The sequence below is a fragment of the Littorina saxatilis genome, linkage group LG10 (assembly GCF_037325665.1).
Source record: "Littorina saxatilis isolate snail1 linkage group LG10, US_GU_Lsax_2.0, whole genome shotgun sequence".
Classification (NCBI taxonomy): Eukaryota; Metazoa; Mollusca; class Gastropoda; order Littorinimorpha; family Littorinidae; genus Littorina; species Littorina saxatilis.
In genome coordinates this window covers 45,848,613-45,858,612 of record NC_090254.1, presented here as the reverse complement: position 1 = coordinate 45,858,612, position 10,000 = coordinate 45,848,613, and the positions used below count along the sequence as shown (strand labels likewise).

Genomic DNA, 10,000 nt, shown 5'->3' with positions numbered 1-10,000 from the left:
CTGTCTATATAGACCGGGTACACATAACACACTGTCTATATAGACCAGGTACACATAACACACTGTCCATATGGACCGGGTACACATAACACACTGTCTATATAGACCGGGTACACATAACACACTGTCTATATAGACTGGGTACACATAATACACACTGTCTATATAGACCAGGTACACATATCAAACTGTCTATATAGACCGGGTACACATAACACACTGTCTATATAGACCAGGTACACATAACACACACTGTCTATATAGACCGGGTACGCATAACACACTGTCTATATAGACCAGGTACACATAACACACACTGTCTATATAGACCAGGTACACATAACACACACTGTCTATATAGACCAGGTACACATAACACACACTGTCTATATAGACCGGGTACACATAACACACTGTCTATATAGACCGGGTACACATAATACACACTGTCTATATAGACCAGGTACACATAACACACTGTCTATATAGACCGGGTACACATAACACACTGTCCATATAGACCGGGTACACATAACACACTGTCTATATAGACCGGGTACACATAATACACACTGTCTATATAGACCAGGTACACATAACACACTGTCTATATAGACCAGGTACACATAACACACTGTCCATATGGACCGGGTACACATAACACACTGTCTATATAGACCGGGTACACATAACACACTGTCTATATAGACCGGGTACACATAACACACTGTCTATATAGACCAGGTACACATAACACACTGTCCATATGGACCGGGTACACATAACACACTGTCCATATGGACCGGGTACACATAACACACTGTCCATATGGACCGGGTACACATAACACACTGGCTATATAGACCAGGTACACATAACAACTGTCTATTTAGACCGGGTACACATAACACACTGTCCATATGGACTGGGTACACATAACACACACTGTCTATATAGACCGGGTACACATAACACACTGTCTATATAGACTGGGTACACATAACACACACTGTCTATATAGACCGGGTACACATAACACACTGTCTATATAGACCAGGTACACATAACACACACTGGCTATATAGACCGGGTACGCATAACACACTGTCTATATAGACCAGGTACACATAACACACACTGTCTATATAGACCAGGTACACATAACACACACTGTCTATATAGACCAGGTACACATAACACACACTGTCTATATAGACCGGGTACACATAACACACTGTCTATATAGACCGGGTACACATAACACACTGTCCATATAGACCGGGTACACATAACACACTGTCTATATAGACCGGGTACACATAATACACACTGTCTATATAGACCAGGTACACATAACACACTGTCTATATAGACCGGGTACACATAATACACTGTCAATATAGACTGGGTACACATTACACACTGTCTATATAGATCGGGTACACATAACACACTGTCTATATAGACCGAGTACACATAACACACTGTCTATATAGACCGGGTACACATTAACACACTGTCTATATAGACCGGGTACGCATAACACACTGTCTATATAGACCGGGTACACATAACACACTGTCTATATAGACCGGGTACACATAACACACTGTCTATATAAACCGAGTACACATAACACACTGTCTATATAGACCGGGTACACATAACACACTGTCTATATAGACCGGGTACACATAACACACTGTCTATATAGACCGGGTACACATAACACACTGTCTATATAAACCGGGTTCACATAACACACTGTCTATATAAACCGGGTTCACATAACACACTGTCTATATAGACCGGGTACACATAACAACTGTCTATATAGACCGGGTACACATAACACACTGTCTATATAGACCGGGTTCACATAACACACTGTCTATATAGACCGGGTTCACATAACACACACTGGCTATATAGACCGAGTACACATAACACACTGTCAATATAGACCGGGTACACATAACACACACTGTCTATATAGACCGAGTACACATAACACACTGTCAATTACTGTGATGTTCTTAACTACACTTTAACATGGAATGCATGTATGTATGTATGTATACTGTTCAAAAAAAGAAACGCATAGTTGCTACTTGCCAAATTTGTTTTATTTTTCGAAAAAATTAACAGAAAATCCAATATTTAGATTATTTGTTTGAAATTTGGTATGGACACAGTTGAATGCACACACAGTTCATTTGCATCTTCAAATCAATCAGTCAATCAATACGATTGGGTGCCGAGGCTGTCAAGTCAGTAGGGGTGTGACTGCCTTGAGCAACAACAACTGCCCGGCACCTTCTGGGCATGGACTGGATCAGATGCCGGATATCTTGCTGTGGGATGGTGTCCCACTCCTCCTGAAGTGCCTGCAATAGATCGCGGTGATTTGCCGGCGCTTCTTCTCGCCTGCGCACACGTCTGTCCAATTCATCCCAGAGGTGTTCTATCGGGTTCATGTCTGGCGACATGGATGGCCAGGGAAGCACCTGGACATGGTGGTCGGTGAGGAACTGGGTGGTGAGTCGTGCTGTGTGCGGGCGAGCGTTGTCCTGCTGGAATATGGCATCCTGGTCAGCCAGAAGAGGAAGGGCGTGTGGGCGCAGAATTTCCTCCACGTATCGCTGGGCAGTTATGCGCCCTTGGACGTGCACCAGGGTGCTCCTTCCAGCGGTATTGATCGCCCCCCACACCATGAACGGGTGCCTCATCCACACAGTTGGGCGCGTAACGTTCGTTTACTCTCCGGTAGACCCTCCTCCGACCATCATGTCGCTGGAGCAGGAAGTAGGACTCGTCGCTGAACCACACGTGTCTCCAGTGATTCCGGACGGTCCAGCGAAGGTGCTGGTTGCCCCACTGCACTCGGTTCTGGCGATGGCGGCGGGTGAGGACAGCTCCTCTGTGAGGTCTGCGAGCTCTCAAACCAGCTTCATGCAGGCGGTTCCGCACGGTCTGGTCCGATAATCGGTGTGGCCCGGGGAGAGCCTGGACAGAAGATGAGGCCGACAGGAAACGATTCCGGAGGTGGCGGAGCCGTATGAAGCGGTCGTGAGCAGCAGTTGTCGCCCTTGGTCTTCCCGCTCGTGGCAAGTCAGCAACGGAGCCAGTGGCTTGAAACCTGACCCACAGTCTACTGATGGTGCTCTGGGACACGTGGAAGTGCCTGGCGATTGCACTTTGACTTTGGCCTGCTTGTAAACGACCCAATGCAATTTGGCGGTCTTCTCTGCTCAATCGGGCCATCTTTCGTCGCTGAATTGTCGTCTGATTTCTTTGTGGCGAACAATCCGCTTTTATGGGTTTTGGAAGACATGGTGAGAGCTCAATATTCCCCGAGTTTCACGAGATTACACTGAAGCATGACGAGTGGTCATGCCAAATGAGCAATTTTGACATTGTAGCCACTGATAACGCATGCGTCACGTGCAGAGCTCACTTGTGGCAATGGACGAAAGGTCGACGACCAGATAAACATTTTCTGCAGTTTGGTGGATATCCTTGTAGCCATATAACTAAATTAACCAAATATTACAAGCTATGCGTTTCTTTTTTGAACAGTATATGTATGTATGTATGTATGTATGTATGTATGTATGTATGTATGTAGGTATGTATGTAGGTATGTATGCATGTGTGTTGGTGTGTCGGTGTGTCAAGTGTGCAAGTAAAAAGGGTATTGTAGTTGTACATATATTACTTTAGATATTTTTTTTGTTATCATGGGTTTTATGAATTTTCTTCTCTTATTCTTTTATAATTATTAATTGATGACCTATATGTGCTGATGACCAATTTAATTTCCTTTGTTGGATCAATAAAATGTTATGAGTTATGAGTTATATAGACCGGGTACACATAATACACACTGTCTATATAGACCGAGTACACATAACACACTGTCTATATAGACCGGGTACACATTACACACACGGTCTATAAAGACCGGGTACACATTACACACACTGTCTATATAGACCGGGTACACAATCATTAACACACGCTCTCCGCATAATACACTTGGCCAAAATAGACATGGACTAAACAACACAACAAAGTGCAATTCATTCTTTCACTCTCCGGCCTCAGGCATAAGAGCTACGAGTATTAGCTCAACGACAAATGAGGGCATCAAGCAAGAGAGGTACCCTTAGTGTTTTCGTTCACAGTCCTGTAGGTGGCGTCAGTTTAAAGTAAGAGAGATACCCTGAATGTTTACGTTCACAGTCCTGTAGGTGGAGTCAGTTTAAAGCAAGAGAGATACCCTGAATGTTTACGTTCACAGTCCTGTAGGTGGCGTCAGTTTAAAGCAAGAGAGATACCCTGAATGTTTACGTTCACAGTCCTGTAGGTGGCGTCAGTTTAAAGCAAGAGAGATACCCTGAATGTTTACGTTCACAGTCCTGTAGGTGGCGTCAGTTTAAAGCAAGAGAGATACCCTGAATGTTTACGTTCACAGTCCTGTAGGTGGAGCCAGTTTAAAGAAAGAGAGATACCCTGAATGTTTACGTTCACAGTCCTGTAGGTGGCGTCAGTAGTAGTAGAAATAGTAGCAGTAGTAGTAGTTGTGGTAGTAACAGTAGTCGCGGGGGACGGAGGAGGATGGTTGTTGGCAGTGTGATCGTGATACTGGGCCCTGGGTCATGTTGCCAGCAAGGTACAGGTATCATATATATATGTGTGGCAGATGTTCCGCGGCCGATAACAATCTTATATCTGATGCGGACAAATATGTGCCGTGAAAGCCGACCTGGTTCTGGTGAGGAATGTAGAGTGTTGTGCAGCTGGCTGCTTACAACCTGATAGGGGTATGGGTGGGTGGGGGGGGGGGGGGGGGGGGGCGGGGACCAACCTGACTACCCGTATACATGGCCACCACTATACCTGACTACCCGTATACATGGCTACCACTATAACTCGCCAGCCCTATACGAGGCTACACCTGTACCTCAAATCAAATCAAATCAAAGGGTAGCCAGGTATAGGGGTAGCGAGTAATTATAGTGGTAGCCAGGTTACCCCTATACCTGGCTACCCCTATACTGGGATACACACGATCGTAGCAAACAAAACTTAGGTTCTTACCACCAGCGAAAGAGCAGGTATACAAACGACGTCTGCTATGTAGGGTATATGTTACAACTGACTCATCGACAATCCAAACGATAACTGCATTTCCCCAAACGGCTTTGAGCCTTGTGTGGCTATTTGGGACAATTAAACCAATATATTTACAACAACAAGGGGAAAGGGCTGTCCTGGTCATATAAAGGCAATGCCTAGTTTGTATCAAGTCGTCTTTTCTACAGTGACCTAGCTGTGTTTGTACAGTGTGGACTTTACACGGGCAATGTCTGTACAGTGTGGACTTTACACAGGCAATACCTGTACAGTGTGGGCTTTACACGAGCAATACCTGTACTGTGTGGGCTTTACACGAACAATACCTGTACAGTGTGGGCTTTACACGGGCAATACCTGTACAGTGTGGGCTTTACACGAACAATACCTGTACAGTGTGGGCTTTACACGGGCAATACCTGTACAGTGTGGGCTTTACACGGGCAATACCTGTACAGTGTGGGCTTTACACGAACAATACCTGTACAGTGTGGGCTTTACACGAACAATACCTGTACAGTGTGGGCTTTACACGGGCAATACCTGTACAGTGTGGGCTTTACACGAACAATACCTGTACAGTGTGGGCTTTACACGGGCAATACCTGTACAGTGTGGGCTTTACACGAACAATACCTGTACAGTGTGGGCTTTACACGGGCAATACATGTACAGTGTGCGCTTTACACGGGCAATACCTGTACAGTGTGGGCTTTACACGAACAATACCTGTACAGTGTGGGCTTTACACGGGCAATACGTGTACAGTGTGGGCTTTACACGGGCAATACCTGTACTGTGTGGGCTTTACACGAACAATACCTGTACAGTGTGGGCTTTACACGAACAATACCTGTACAGTGTGGGCTTTACACGAGCAATACCTGTACAGTGTGGGCTTTACACGGGCAATACCTGTACAGTGTGGGCTTTACACGGGCAATACCTGTACAGTGTGGGCTTTACACGGGCAATACCTGTACTGTGTGGGCTTTACACGGGCAATACCTGTACAGTGTGGGCTTTACACGGGCAATACCTGTACAGTGTGGGCTTTACACGGGCAATGTCTGTTCAGTGTGGGCTTTACACGAACAATACCTGTACAGTGTGGGCTTTACACGAACAATACGTGTACAGTGTGGGCTTTACATGTACAGTGTGGGCTTTACACGGGCAATACCTGTACAGTGTGGGCTTTACACGGGCAATACCTGTACAGTGTGGGCTTTACACGGGCAATACGTGTACTGTGTGGGCTTTACACGGGCAATACGTGTACTGTGTGGGCTTTACACGGCAATACCTGTACTGTGTGGGCTTTACACGGCAATACCTGTACAGTGTGGGCTTTACACGGGCAATACCTGTACAGTGTGGGCTTTACACGGGCAATACCTGTACAGTGTGGGCTTTACACGGGCAATACGTGTACTGTGTGGGCTTTACACGGCAATACCTGTACAGTGTGGGCTTTACACGGCAATACCTGTACAGTGTGGGCTTTACACGAGCAATACCTGTACTGTGTGGACTTTACACGGCAATACCTGTACTGTGTGGGCTTTACACGGCAATACCTGTACTGTGTGGGCTTTACACGAACAATACCTGTACAGTGTGGGCTTTACACGGGCAATACCTGTACTGTGTGGGCTTTACACGGCAATACCTGTACTGTGTGGGCTTTACACGAACAATACCTGTACAGTGTGGGCTTTACACGGGCAATACCTGTACTGTGTGGGCTTTACACGGCAATACCTGTACTGTGTGGGCTTTACACGAACAATACCTGTACAGTGTGGGCTTTACACGGCAATACCTGTACAGTGTGGGCTTTACACGGGCAATACCTGTACTGTGTGGGCTTTACACGAACAATACCTGTACAGTGTGGGCTTTACACGGGCAATACCTGTACTGTGTGGGCTTTACACGAACAATACCTGTACAGTGTGGGCTTTACACGAGCAATACCTGTACAGTGTGGGCTTTACACGGGCAATACCTGTACTGTGTGGGCTTTACACGGGCAATACGTGTACTGTGTGGGCTTTACACGGGCAATACCTGTACAGTGTGGGCTTTACACGGGCAATACCTGTACTGTGTGGGCTTTACACGGGCAATACCTGTACTGTGTGGGCTTTACACGAACAATACCTGTACAGTGTGGGCTTTACATGTACAGTGTGGGCTTTACACGAGCAATACCTGTACAGTGTGGGCTTTACACGGGCAATACCTGTACTGTGTGGGCTTTACATGTACAGTGTGGGCTTTACACGGGCAATACCTGTACAGTGTGGGCTTAACACGGGCAATGTCTGTACAGTGTGGGCTTAACACGGGCAATACCTGTACAGTGTGGGCTTTACACGGGCAATACGTGTACTGTGTGGGCTTTACACGGGCAATACATGTACAGTGTGGGCTTTACACGGGCAATACATGTACAGTGTGGGCTTTACACGAACAATACCTGTACAGTGTGGGCTTTACACGGGCAATACCTGTACTGTGTGGGCTTTACACGAACAATACCTGTACAGTGTGGGCTTTACACGAGCAATACCTGTACTGTGTGGGCTTTACACGGGCAATACCTGTACAGTGTGGGCTTTACACGGGCAATACCTGTACAGTGTGGGCTTTACACGGGCAATACATGTACAGTGTGGGCTTTACACGGCAATACCTGTACTGTGTGGGCTTTACACGAACAATACCTGTACAGTGTGGGCTTTACACGAGCAATACCTGTACTGTGTGGGCTTTACACGGGCAATACCTGTACAGTGTGGGCTTTACACGGGCAATACGTGTACAGTGTGGACTTTACACGAACAATACCTGTACGGTGTGGGCTTTACACGAACAATACCTGTACAGTGTGGGCTTTACACGGGCAATACCTGTACAGTGTGGGCTTTACACGGGCAATACCTGTACAGTGTGGGCTTTACACGGGCAATACCTGTACAGTGTGGGCTTTACACGAGCAATACCTGTACAGTGTGGGCTTTACACGAGCAATACCTGTACAGTGTGGGCTTTACACGAGCAATACATGTACAGTGTGGGCTTTACACGAGCAATACCTGTACAGTGTGGGCTTTACACGGGCAATACCTCTACTGTGTGGGCTTAACACGGCAATACCTGTACAGTGTGGGCTTAACACGGGCAATGTCTGTACAGTGTGGGCTTAACACGGGCAATACATGTACAGTGTGGGCTTAACACGGGCAATGTCTGCACAGTGTGGGCTTAACACGGGCAATGTCTGTACAGTGTGGGCTTAACACGGGCAATGTCTGTACAGTGTGGGCTTAACACGGGCAATGTCTGTACAGTGTGGGCTTAACACGGGCAATACATGTACAGTGTGGGCTTAACACGGGCAATGTCTGTACAGTGTGGGCTTAACACGGGCAATGTCTGTACAGTGTGGGCTTTACAGGGGCAATGTCTGTACAGTGTGGGCTTTACACGGGCAATGTCTGTACAGTGTGGGCTTTACACGGGCTATACCTGTACATTGTGGGCTTTACACGGGCAATACCTGTACAGTGTGGGCTTTACACGGGCAATGTCTGTATAGTGTGGGCTTTACACGGGCAATGTCTGTACAGTGTGGACTTTACACGGGCAATACATGTACAGTGTGGGCTTTACACGGGCAATGTCTGTACAGTGTGGGCTTTACACGGGCAATGTCTGTACAGTGTGGGCTTAACACGGGCAATGTCTGTACAGTTTGGACTTTACACGGGCAATACATGTACAGTGTGGGCTTTACACGGGCTATACCTGTACAGTGTGGACTTTACACGGGCAATGTCTGTACAGTGTGGGCTTAACACGGGCAATGTCTGTACAGTTTGGGCTTAACACGGGCTGTATGCAAGAAACATGATGTACCGGAAACTAGTGGCTAAAATGGAAAACTTGGGTTCATTATTCTCATTATCCTTCGCGTGTGTAGAACAGATATGTAAATTACCTTAGAAAACAACACTGACAGAGGATGGGCGGTCTTTGCAGTGTGTTGGATATCAAAAAACCAAAGGGAAGTAATATGTAAATTACCCTTAGAAAGTAACAGTGGCAGAGGATGGGCCTAGGGGTAAGGCGTCCGCCCCGTGATCGGGAGGTCGTGGGTTCGAACCCCGGCCGGGTCATACCTAAGACTTTAAAATTGGCAATCTAGTGGCTGCTCCGCCTGGCGTCTGGCATTATGGGGTTAGTGCTAGGACTGGTTGGTCCTGTGTCAGAATAATGTGACTGGGTGAGACATGAAGCCTGTGCTGCGACTTCTGTCTTGTGTGTGGCGCACGTTACATGTCAAAGCAGCACCGCCCTGATATGGCCCTTCGTGGTCGGCTGGGCGTTAAGCAAACAAACAAACAAACAAAAAGAGGATGGGCGGTCTCAGTGTGTTGTATATCCGAGCACACTGTCGACACGCGATACAATCGCTGAGGCATAACACGATCAGTTGCATGACATTTATTATGCTAATGTTTATGTATCCTGGTAAGTATGTAAAAAAGTAGATTTTATTTAGGACAACGTCAGTATCTCGCAGTCTTCAACACCCTGAGGAGACCGGACCAACGTCAGCATCTCGCAGTCTTCAACACCCTGAGGAGACCGGACTAACGTCAGCATCTCGCAGTCTTCAACACCCTGAGGAGACCGGACCAACGTCAGCATCTCGCAGTCTTCAACACCCTGAGGAGACCGGACCAACGTCAGCATCTCGCAGTCTTCAACACCCTGAGGAGACCGGACCAAAGTAGGAGGGAGATTCACGCATGCGTGAGACAGTGCAGTTCCTCTCTGGCACTGTTAC

At 47.0% G+C, this 10,000-nt stretch overlaps 1 protein-coding gene across 3 annotated transcripts in view; it reads right to left on the bottom strand.

Moving 5' to 3' along the window:
- LOC138978952 (receptor-transporting protein 3-like) overlaps positions 1 to 10,000 on the bottom strand; it is a 294,059-nt gene that overhangs the window by 186,917 nt on the left and 97,142 nt on the right. The window lies entirely within an intron of this gene.